Source organism: Staurois parvus, unplaced genomic scaffold (genome assembly GCF_062004578.1).
Source record: "Staurois parvus isolate SC_StPar_1 unplaced genomic scaffold, SC_StPar_1.0 ptg000827l, whole genome shotgun sequence".
NCBI classification, from domain to species: domain Eukaryota; kingdom Metazoa; phylum Chordata; class Amphibia; order Anura; family Ranidae; genus Staurois; species Staurois parvus.
The window spans coordinates 836,612-848,986 of record NW_028318623.1 but is presented as its reverse complement, the minus strand read 5'-3'; positions in this window follow the sequence as shown (position 1 = coordinate 848,986).

Sequence of the window (12,375 nt, the reverse complement as noted above, 5' to 3'; positions counted from 1 at the left end):
AAAAGAACTGGTGGAGGTAAATCCGTGTTCAACATTATTTCCCTTACTGACTGCAGTCACTGCTGGGAGAGGTGTCCCTGGCAAGTAAAAACATGTTATCCTTCCAGTGTGGGGCCCAGGGTAGAAGTTTGACTTCTGTTTGGGGAGGTGCAGTGGCAGTAATCATAAAGAGTCCGGTTGCAATAAACTGGAAACTTGTATTGAGTAGAAAGTAATGCCCGTAGCGAAAAAAGGAAAGGAAAATTAGCGCAGGGCAGGCATGACTAGGCCTAGAGTGGGAAGGAGAATAAGAAAGGGTTAATGATGTGCCAGGGGGGTGTGGAAAAGTATAGCTGGGTGTGCTGGTTGGTGGAGAGAGAGCGTGGGTGGGCTCTGCCGCACCTTAGGGTGGGGTGTCCCGGGGGGGGGAGGCATCATTTCGGAGCTGGACGTTGGTGAGTGAGATTCCCTCCCGCCCTCCCATGTTATAGGGAGTATTGTGTTCCTCTCGGGGGACAGGGGGTTATTTCGGTCTTGGGCGGTTGTTGGTCTTGGAGGCGGTTCTTATCTTGGAGGTACAGATAATGGTGTGGGACCCATCGGTGGTATGGTGTGCCCGGGGACATTCCAGTTAACCAAGGTTTAACTGGAAGGTGGTGGTGCTGCACTGCGGACGGTATGGTTGTCTCCGAGCTGGTTGGTTGCGGCTGGAGGCCTTGTGTAATATGGTTGTCCGCAGGTGCATTTCAGATCATTTTTGTGGGGTGCCTTCGAAGACCAACAACAACTCTGTATGTTTCTGTTATAAGGAATGGTTGGTGTTAAAAATGTTTGTTAATAAAAGGCCATGTTGGCCATTTACTCCAAAATTGGTGTCATGGTTTTTATTTAAGTATAGTAAGGGGGGGGGGGGATTTGGATGACCTATCTCTGGTGCTCTAGTCATGCCAAAGTTGCAAACACCCTAGCGGGAAAGCGCCGCCTGGGGAAACACTCACAGTTCAGTAGAGTTCAAGAAGTGGCTAAGGACAGACTTAAGAGTCCGTGTCAGTCTCAGAGGTAGGAGTGCGGCCTAGCAGGTTCGGTCCAAAGTGGGGAGGTTTTCTTACGGGATAGCAAGTCCTTAACCTGTCCCTTCTGGTCTGGAACCTTTTTCTACCACACAGTACTTTCCCTAGAAAGCGGGGCATCTCACCCTATCCTAGCCACTTGCACCAAAACCCTGGGGCAGGGACTTATATAGACCCTGCTAACCTAAGATGGCCACCAGGGGTCACATGGCTACAGCATAGCCAACCACAGCTAACCATAGAGTAACAGGAATGCCCGCAGCGATAAAAGAAGAAAAGAATTAGCGCAGGGCAGGCATGACTAGGCCCAGAGTGGGAAGGAAGACCTGTAAGGGTTAACGATAGTATTAGGGGGTTGGTAAAGGATAGCTGGGGGATCTGGTTGGTAGAGGGAGAGTGTAGGTGGGGTCTTCTGCACCTTAGGGTGGGGTGTCCTGGTGAGGGGCGTCAGTCGGAGCTGGACGTAGGAGAGAGAGCTTCCCTCCCGCCCTCCCTGTTTGGTGAGTGTTGTGTTCCTCCCGGGGGGGGGGGGGGTTATTTCGGTTCCTGGGCGGTGGTTGGTCTTTGCTTTGGAGGCGGTTCTTATCTTGGAGGTACAAAAATGGTGTGGGACCCATCGTTGGTATGGTGTGCCCGGGAACATTCCAGTTAACCAAGGTTTAACTGGAAGGTGGTGGTGCTGCACTGCGGACGGTATGGTTGTCTCCAAGCTGGTTGGTTGCGGCTGGAGGCCTAGTGTAATATGGTTGTCCGCAGGTGCATTAGGGATCGTTTTGGGGGTGCCTTCAAAGACCAACGACAACTCTTTATGTTTCTGTTATAAGGAATGGTTGATGTGTTTAAACTTGATTTGTTAACCTCCCTAGCGGTATGATTATTTCCGATTTTTGGTGCTGAAAGCGGTACCATTATTCTGCATGGAAATATGTAGTTTTTTTATTGTAGGCCTGTAATATTTAGGAATAACTCACTGAAATCTGTCCGAACAAGAGTCTATTAAACATCCCGGGTATGATAAAATTTGAAACACAAAATCATAAATTATTATTTAATAAATAATCATAAAAAATAATAATATAATAATAATAATACATTTAATTCAATAATATAATCAAACCAAAAACACTGAAGTTTGAAATAGAGCGCCAAGTTCGTACATTGCTGAGCAAAGTCGCAAAATTGTTTTCAGTGTCTGATGACGAATTTCCCCCACAAATCATTATCACTCACTTCTGCAAGTGGTTCTGATTTACTATCGCTGTTCTCTAGATGATCTAAACCCGCTTTTGACCTAAAGGGGCGCTTTTTGGACGCCATGGACGTTTCTCAGCTTCCAGGCAGAAAAAACAGTCAAAATGCAGACAGGGGACAGGACAAAGCACTCGGGACAAAATGTATGTGAAATGGGTTGAAAGAGCAATGTTTTACTATGAAAAATCGTTTTGAAAAAAAATGACATTTTTTTAAAATTTTAAATTTTCCCGCCGCCGCCAGCGGCGCCCGTACGTCCCGACGTCACAGGGACCGGAACACAGGAGCCGGATGCCGGCATCGGCCAGAGGAGATGGCCGGGGACGCTGCAGGAGACACATCGCGGGAGCGAAGGACAAGGTAAGTGCTGCAGGGACTCCCTATGCAGCGCTGCATGGTAAGCCCGAGTGTAGCTCGGGGTTAGCGCTTTTGGTATAGAAATTTTACCCCGAGCTACACTTGGGAATACCGTTAGGGAGGTTAATAAAAGGCCGTGTTGGCCATTTTACTCCAAAATTGGTGTTATGCTTTCTGTAAGTATAGTAAGAAAAGGGGATTGGTATGGAAGGGTAATGGTGGTGTAGTGGGGTCTGGATGAACCTGGTGCACTAGTCATGTGTTTCCCTCAACTTCCTCTCCAGGCTGTGGTAGCACTCAGGTTGACCACCATCCACAGTGGAGAAAACAGACTGCACCTGCTTACATCTGGCCAAAGGGGCGGGGGGGGGGGGGCGCTAACTTACACAAGAAAGCAATCCCATCATGCTAAAACTTACAAAAAGTATTCAACTTAAACCAACAGCTTGTGGCTTCCCCGTGCCACCATCATATGGACGTTTTCTATTTTTTTCCATTGGTTAAACTAGATGACCTTTTTTAAACCTAACTACTGTATGTAACTATTGGATATTATTCTTGAGCCCTCTGTAGGCTTGGTCTAATGAGTAATTAAACCTTTTTTCACGGTTGTTATAGGTCACTGCACAATTGCACATCACCCTTTGCCTTACTAATCAGGTTCTTGTTTGTGTTTTTGATCTCCCACTTGCTTGCGTGTATATAAAACACATTGCTCGGAGCTCTGCCCATAGAAAACGTTGGGTTTTGCAGTTTATCCAGTTCATGATGACCTGCACATCAAGTTTTGATGGGGTGGGGAAGGGGTGAAGCAAGCGATTACTTTATAAGAGTACAAAGAAAAACATTCTTCCCCAGAGCGTGTAGCGGCCTGCAAGACAAGACAAGCCCATGTGTGCGAGAAGGACAGGACTTTATAGCTGGCCTCTCAGCCTTTCTTTAAACACAAAATTGCATTGTCAGTGGATAGTTACAAGAATAAAAGATCTGGTTTTAAATAATAAGAATAGATGAAAACACAGGTGTAGCTAAATGCCTTATGACCCCAAAACAGGGTGGGGGTTGGGACATCGTTAGAGCCATATTTAGTGTTCACACTAATAATGGACCTTTTTATTGGAGTTTTTACCTTTTTGTTCTTGTTAACCATGTCACATGACTAGTGTAGAAGAGATGTGCTAGCTAAGACCATAGCAAATAAACCATCCCAACCCGACTCTCTTGATATACCCCTTCCCGCCAGTTCTCCATATACCAATAAAGGAGACCAAACACCATTGGAGTAAAAATGACCTTCACGGCACTTTTATTAACAATTCAACTTAAATCACAAAACATTCCTTGAAACAAAAACATACAGGAGAAGTTGTTGGTCTACAAAGGCACCAAACAAAACCGATATCCCGCTGGGGAAACTTAACCATAATATTCATACTAGGCCTCCAGCCGCAACGCACCGGCTCGTAGACAAAAACACACCTTCCGCAGTGTAGAACCTCCACCTTCCAGTTAAACCTCGGTTAACCGGAATGCAACCGGGCACACCATACCACAAATGGGTCCCAACCATACGCTTTTGCTTAACCTCCCTAGCGGTCTGATTATGTCCATATTTCTGTGCTCAAAGCGGTACATTTTTTTGCATGGAAATATGTATTTTTTTATTGTAGGCCTGTAATTTTTAGGAATAACTCACTGAAATCTGTCCAAACAAGAGTCTAGTAAACATCCCGGGTATGATAAGATTTGAAACACAAAATCATAAATTATAATTTAATAAATAATCATAAAAAATAATATAATAATAATTTAATTCAATAATATAATCAAACCAAAAACACTGAAATTTGAAATAGAGCGCCAAGTTCGCACTTCACTGAGCAAAGTCGCAAAATCGTTTTCAGTGTCTGATGACAAATTTCCCCCACGAATCATTATCACTCAATTCTGCAAGTGGTTCTGATTTACTATCGCTGTTCTCTAGCTGGTCTAAAACCGCTTTTGACCTAAAGGGACGCTTTTTGGACGCCATGGACGTTTCTCAGTTTACAGGCAGAAAGAACAGTAAAAATGCAGGCAGGGCGCCGGACAAAGCACTCGGGACAAAATGTATGTGAAATGGTTTGATACAGGAATGTTATACTATGTGATTTTAGTGTATTGAGTGAATGTCACTTTTTCTCATTTCCAAATTTCCCGCCGTTCCGTCCCCCGTACATCCCGACGCTCGCAGGGGACGGATCCCAGATGACAGATGCCGGCATCGGCCGGATTACATTGCCGGGGACACTGCAGGGGGGACATCGCGGGAGCACAGGACAAGGTAAGTGAAGAAGAGATCCTGGAGCAGCGCCGCATGGTATTCCCGAGTGTAGCTCGGGGTTACCGCTTTTGGTACTGAAACTTTACCCCGAACTACACGCAGGAATACTGTCAGGGAGGTTAAAATAATTTGCTGCCTCCAAAGACCAACAACCGCCCCCAAAACAGTACAAAGCAAGAACTGCAAGATCCAAACAACCCCAAGGAAGGGTGGGAGGGAAGTTTCCTCTTCAGCTGCAACTCCAGAACTGGAACATCTGACCCCCCACCACTCCCCAAAAAGTCAAAGACCCCACCCCATACTACCCATCACCAATCAGGTAGCCTTTCATGTTTTTCCAACCATCCCCTTTAACTAAACCAATTCCTTTCTTTCCTTCCCCTCGTCACCTAGTCGTGTCTGCCCTCCGCTATTCTTCTCTTTTTCTTTTCTTTCCCGCTACGGGTACCACTTGCCTATAATTGTGGACACTAAAACCAGAAGGTCTTACTGGAAGCAATACTATACAGTATACCTTATATAACGGGGTCCTATAGCCAGGGTTTTTTTTTCTAAGAGAATAGGTGAAGGACCTCACCCCCTTCTGAGTCACCCCTTGTTTCTGCCCCCCCATCCACCTTCAAGCTTTGTCCCTTGGTTCTACCCTCCAAGGACCACTCCTTTTAGAGAATATAGAGCCAAATATCATTTTGTATAGAATTTATTACTGATTTAAAGAAAAGCAGTAAAATAAATCCCCTGCAGCCAGCAAAAATACCCCCCCAGCAACAATGGACCCCCACAGCAAAATATCACCCCAGCAACAACAGACCCCAAGCAGCTACAACAGATCTCCCAGCAGCAAGCAACAATAGACCCCTCCCTAAAAATTATATCCCTTCCAGCAACAATTGGCCTCCCAGCAACAATAGATCCTTCTCCAGCAACAACAGACCACCATGCAAAAATAGATCCCCTCCAGTGACAATAGGTCCTCCAGCGGCCAGGATCACTAGACCCTCCAGCACAATACGTGTAAATTAATTGGTTTACTTGAAAGTTATAGCGTTTACAAACGGCGGTATATATATTGGATTTTTTTTCTTTCATTTTTTTACTAGTAATGGCAGCGATCAGCGGAACAGTGGGGGGAAACTGACTTGGTGTCAGTGACATCTCCAGTGACACCAATACAGTGATCAGTGCTTAAAAAAAAAAGCACTGACACTGTACTAATGACACTGGGCAGGAAGGGGTTAACATGAGGGGCGATCAAAGGGTTAACTATGTGCAGGGAGTGTTTTATGCTGAGACCAGGGTAGGTGGAGATGAGGGGGTGTGGGTGCTGCTGATTCTGCACAGAAGGGTGCAGGTTCTGGCAGAGGAGTTCTGTCCTCTTCTCTGCTGTCGACTGCTGAGACAAGGTGAGGGTAGAGCTGAGGGGGGTGCTGCAGCTGTAAAAGAGGTACGAGGGCCACATGAAATGTGTATTTGACATATGTCTTAGATCTTTAGACCTGATGAATGGGGTGTTTTAAGCACACAAAATGTGTCGGCTCACATTTTGAAGAAGATTCAGAATTCTGAAATTTTAATGACCAAGGCTAGACCTAAATGTATTAGGGACAAAGAACACAGACTGGGGATTTACTACAAACTATAACACTGCAAAGAACACAGCAGCATAAAATTGGCCAGCGGGAAACTTTTATTCAGGGATAATAGGCCTAACCAGTGTATTCCTAACAGGGGGATGGGGGGGGGTGCAGTGAATGGGATTGATATCATTTCATTTTTAGGAAAGCTAGAGAGTCCACAAACTATGGGATATATCTGAAAATCAATCAATCCTGATGTACTGACGGCGCTGGCCTAATTTCTTGAGACCTGAAAATGTCAGGACAGTACAGATATCCCCCAAATTACCTCTGTTTGGAAAGTAGACAGTCTACGGTATTTAGTAAGAGGCATGGCGAGTTTTTTTTTGTCATTTTTTTTTGGAAAATAAAAAAAGAAAACATTATTTTTCTTTCATTTTTATTCACATACTGTCACCATGCAGTACAGCATTATGATATAACTAGTGTGTCGTTGGTCAGGAACACCAGGGGCGGACTGACCATTTGGAAACTCGGGCACTGCCCGAGGGCCCGGGGTCAGTAGGGGGCCCCATGAGATTCCCCTGGTACCTTTTTCATAGGCTTTTTTGAGTTTGGGCAATGACACAGGGGCCCCATGATCCCCTATTGCCCGGGGGCACCATGAGTTATCAGTCCGCCCCTGAGGGACACTGACTGATGACCGTGTGAGGGGAAAAAAAAATTATACATATATTTTTTTACATTTTATGATTGCTTATAGCAGTGAATTTCACTGCTATAGGCAAGCATCTAACTGAATGAAATCGATTAATTCAGTGTTTTTTGTTGTGATTAGCTGTGATTGGCCACAGGTAATCACATGCCACAGATGGGATGTGATTGGCCTAGTCTGTACATGTGATCACTGTGACCAATCACAGCTAACACAGTTGTATATAATGAATGGCATGAAAGGAAGCTATCTATTGCTTACAATTGTCATATGACCTGTTGCGATTGGCCACATGGTACTGGCAATGGGCCGGTACTCAGATCGGTCATCGGCTGTGTGCTATGGACACAGCCGGTGACAGATCTCACCAGAGTGCGCAAGGCGGCGATCAAGGAGGACGTCATATGACACCCACCCCAGAAATGTTCTTCCTCTGATCCCCCCCCTACTCTCACTACTACAATCTTTCGGTAGAGGTAGGGAGACCTGTCATATGCACTCATCAATTGTGCCGACTATGCTGGCCATTTCTACCCACCTCCTCCATTCACAGAAGCTGTACTATAGCGTCTATGAATGAAAAATGATGAATGGAGGAGGCAGACCTTTCATTCATCTGCATGTCCTTAGATTGCAAGGGTCACTGCATTCACTTCACTGTATTTATATAGACAAACTACAGAAGATCATATGCCTTTAGACAAAATGTTCAGCCTGATGATCCCAGAGAATAAGGAATTAGGCCTCATGCACACAGGATGGTTTTTTTTTCTCCCCTGGACGTATTTGCTCCAAAGGAGGGAAAAGGCAGCTGAAAAATGTGCCTAAAGCCACATTTTGCATGCGTGTTAATGCGTTTAGATGCGTTTGGCATCAATGCATTCTATTGGCACCTAAATGCGCCAGCGTAATGCAGATTTATGCATGTTTGCGGTTCTTTCCACCCAAACGCTCCTCTCCTGAATGCATTGTTTTTTTCTGCGTGTTAATGTCCCTGCCTCTAAATGCCTATTTATCTATGGACACATAGGGTAACCTAGAGGGCAGGGGCGGACTGACCATTTGGAAACTCGGGCACTGCCCGAGGGCCCGGGGTCAGTAGGGGCCCCCATGAGATGCCCCTGATACCTTTTTCATAGGCTTTTTTGAGTTTGGGCAAGGACACAGGGGCCCCATAATCCCCTATTGCCTGTGGGCCCCATGAGTTGTCAGTCTGCCCTTGCTAGAGGGACATTTTGGGGCAGGAAAAAAAAAATGTACCACAGCTGTAAAAGCGGCTTTTTTTGACGCCCTGTGGGCATGAGATCTTCGGTAAATATAGGAAGGTTTACGTTGCATTAGGGCAAATTGCGGCGCTAGTGGTCCCCTGGTCTAGATTTTAATGTCCGTTTCTAAGGATGGTTTTTAATAATGCTTTTATTGATGCAATAATAAGAGGGCTGTAATGAGAAAATCTGGTGAGTGCACTTTTTTTTTTTCTTTTATTCTAGTTTTCTTTTTGTTAATTATAGCCTGCCTCGCCGCTGGCTATCCCCGCTTCAGTCCATCCTGAATACGGCTGCCAGACTCATTCACCTTTCTAACCGCTCCGTCTCCACCCCCCCCTCTGCCAATCCCTCCACTGGCTTCCGATTGCGCAACGGATCAAATTCAAAATCCTAACACTGACGTACAAAGCTGTCCACCATACTGCCCCGAACTACATCACTGACCTAATATCCAAGTACCGCCCAACACGCACACTCCGCTCCTCACAAGACCTCCTTCTCTCTAGTTCCCTGGTCTCCTCCTCCCATGCCCGCCTCCAGGACTTCACCAGGGTGTCACCCATCCTCTGGAACTCCCTGCCCCAACCCATCAGATTATCACCTACTCTCCTCTCCTTTAGGCGCACCCTGAAAACCCATCTCTTCAGGGAAGCCTACCCCACCCCCTGCTAACCTGCTGACCTCCTCCACTCTTCCTACCACTCCATTCCCCACAGCTATCCCCTCCTGTGCCACCATCCCCTCCCTCCTAGATTGTAAGCTCGAAAGAGCAGGGCCCTCAATCCCCTCATGTTTTGCATTGTATTGGTATTGTTCTGTCACATGTTCTGTCCCCCTTTGTAATGTACAGCGCTGAGCAAACTATTGGCGCTTTATAAATACTGTATAATAATAATAATAATTGCGATTTGATGATGTGAGAACTGCATACAAATATTTAAGGCATGTTGAGAATATAATTGCAGGAACAACAGGAAGGTGTGGTGGTGAATGTTATGTATCAGGATTGCCCTTTATGTTTAGACTTCCTTTACCCGATGAAATATCAAAGCACCAAAAAGCATAGCAGCTATCTTTTCATTCTATCTAAAGTGGATGTAAACCCTAACAATGAACTTCTCTCATTTGCTCACTTTTGGTTTGTTAACCACTTCAAGTCCGGACACTTTTACCCCCTTCCTGCCCAGGCCAATTTTCAGCTTCACACTTTGAATGGCAATTGCGCAGTCATGCAACACTGTACCCATATACATTTTTTAGCATTTTTTTTGAGACAGATAAAACTTTATTTTGGTGGTATTTATTCACCACTGGGATTTTTATTTATTTTTGCTATATAAATGAAAAAGTTCAAAAATTTTGAAAAAAAGTGTTTCTTATAAAATTTTGCAAATAAATAATCTTTCTTCATAAACCTTGGCCAAAGTTTATTCGGTTATCTTTTTAGTTAAATAAAATAACCCAAATTAGTTTCTGACCAAAATTTATAATTTTTCAAAACATTTTTTTACATTTTTATTTTATTTTTTTTATATTATTATTTATGTTTTTAGTTTTTTGACATACTGTCACCCTAGCAGTACAGTGCAGGGGCGGACTGACCATTTGGAAACTCAGGCACTGACCGAGGGCCCGGGGTCAGTAGGGGGCCCCAGGAGATGCCCCTCGTACCTTTTTCATAGGCTTTTTTGAGTTTGGGCAAGGACACAGGGGCCCCATAATCCCCTATTGCCTGGGGGCCCCATGAGTTGTCCGTCCACCCCTGGTACAGTGTCACCATAGTGACACTGTACTACTTGTGGGGGGTGATAAAGATTATTTTTTTTTTGTCTACACTGATTGCTTTTACACCAATAAAGGCTGTAAAGGCAATAGTTTCTTCTCACTGGCTGCATTCTTGCAGCCATTGAGAAATACTGTGCAAGCTGTGATTGGTCACAGCTTGTCACACGGTACAAGGCTATTGTGAATAGCCCTGTACCGTGTGACCTCTGTGATCATTCACAGATTCCACTAGTAGTAAGCAAGGATGTCAGCAGTGACATCTTGCTTACTACTATTTATGTGATCACTGATTGGCCAATCAGTGATCACATGATTGAGAACTCACACAGAGGTCCCGTACAGCGATCGGTGTACACAGCAGGTACCGAATCGCGGTGCCGCGCGCTTCCAGGGACTGTGCACAGCTTGAAAATACGGGCGCCATTTATGAACGGCAACACACTCTCATCCGGCTGTTTATGTACATGGGCCGGACGGGAAGTGGTTAAATATAGCATTAAGTCCTGGTTCACACCGGTGCGACTTGTCGTGCGATTTCACAGTTTCACCCTATTTGTGCCTCTGGAACTGCCCGGTGCTACTCCACCTTTGTGGTGTGGCGCTGATTTTGAAAAAAAGGTTCCTGCACTATTTTTGACGATTTTCTGTGCAACTTGCATGAAGTCGCACAGATGTCAGGCAAGACCCACATGAAACTGCACTGACCATCGGCTTTGAAATTCAAAGACGCATTTAGTGTGAACCAGGGCTAAAAAAACCCCTTTTGATCCTGCCAGAAATCTTGTGAGCTGATAACGTCATGTGCTCTCTCCCTGTGCTGCCTCCTCATCATTTATATTGTTCTCAGCCTACTTTGTAGACTTTGTGGACTCCATATTATATGGAGAAAAGGAAAGGGGGAGGTGTTCTGTAGCCTTGCTGTAGGATGACAACACTGCTCCTTCATAGATACAGTATGGTGAATGGCTGTTGTCACCCTCGAATAGAAGAGGATTGATAGCAGGATCACTAAGCGTAAAAAAAGGGAAAAAGAAAAAAATTCCTGAAAAATAGGAAGACTAATACAGCCACACCATTTTAATGTACAGTATATGTAAACCCTCACCTTGTAGTAACCCATTCAGTTTAAAATTGAAATGAAAGGCAAAACATTACAAATACCCTTTTTCCCTTTTTTTTTATAACTGATCACATACCCTCTGATCTCTGAGCTGCATAAGAGCTGGGGGAGGAGCAACGGCAGAACACTGGTCTTCCCAGTGAATAGCTGTGCAGGGGGTGTGTCAGAACAAGTCTAATCATTGGAAAAGAGCAGGCTGAGTTGCCAGCAAAGCTAGAGAACTGACCATGCTGTGCTCTCATGCTTAATATGGTCAGTTTTTAATAGGAAGGCAGAGGGACTGTCAGGAGCACCAGGGATTTCACACAAGCAATACAAAGAGAACATGAAACTTTTTCAGACAAGTACTGTACATGGTAAAGTTAAGGGAATCTCCCCAAGTGAAGGGAATTACCCTCTTGGACAGTTGTCCCCAGGGGCAGACTGACAACTCATGGGGCCCACGGGCAATAGGGGATCATGGGGCCCCTGTGTCCTTGCCCAAACTAAAAAAAGCCTATGAAAAAGGTACCAAGGGCATCTCATGGGGCCCCCTACTGACCTCGGGCCCTTGGGCAGTGCACGAGTTTCCAAATGGTCAGTCCGCCCCTGGTTGTCCCCTTTGAAAGATTCCCCTTATCTTGTTCTGGAGACAACTCTGTTTGACATATTTTATAAAGCAGTTAATAAGACATTCACTGCAGGTGTATCTTCTTGGTGCATGCATTTCAACCGACTGTGAATGCTTGCTGAAAATCACCTTTACAGTTTTATAAATGTGCCATAAAAATGTAGGCATTCCCAGTGTGGGAGTGTGCAGCATGGTACGGCACCAGAGTCCGGTCGCAGAGAACGAGAACTTGTATTGAATGACCGGATCTACTTTGCCAACAGCCCAGCAGAGAGAGCACTACGCCAGGCAACACTCACATTTCCAGTCAGCTTGGAGGT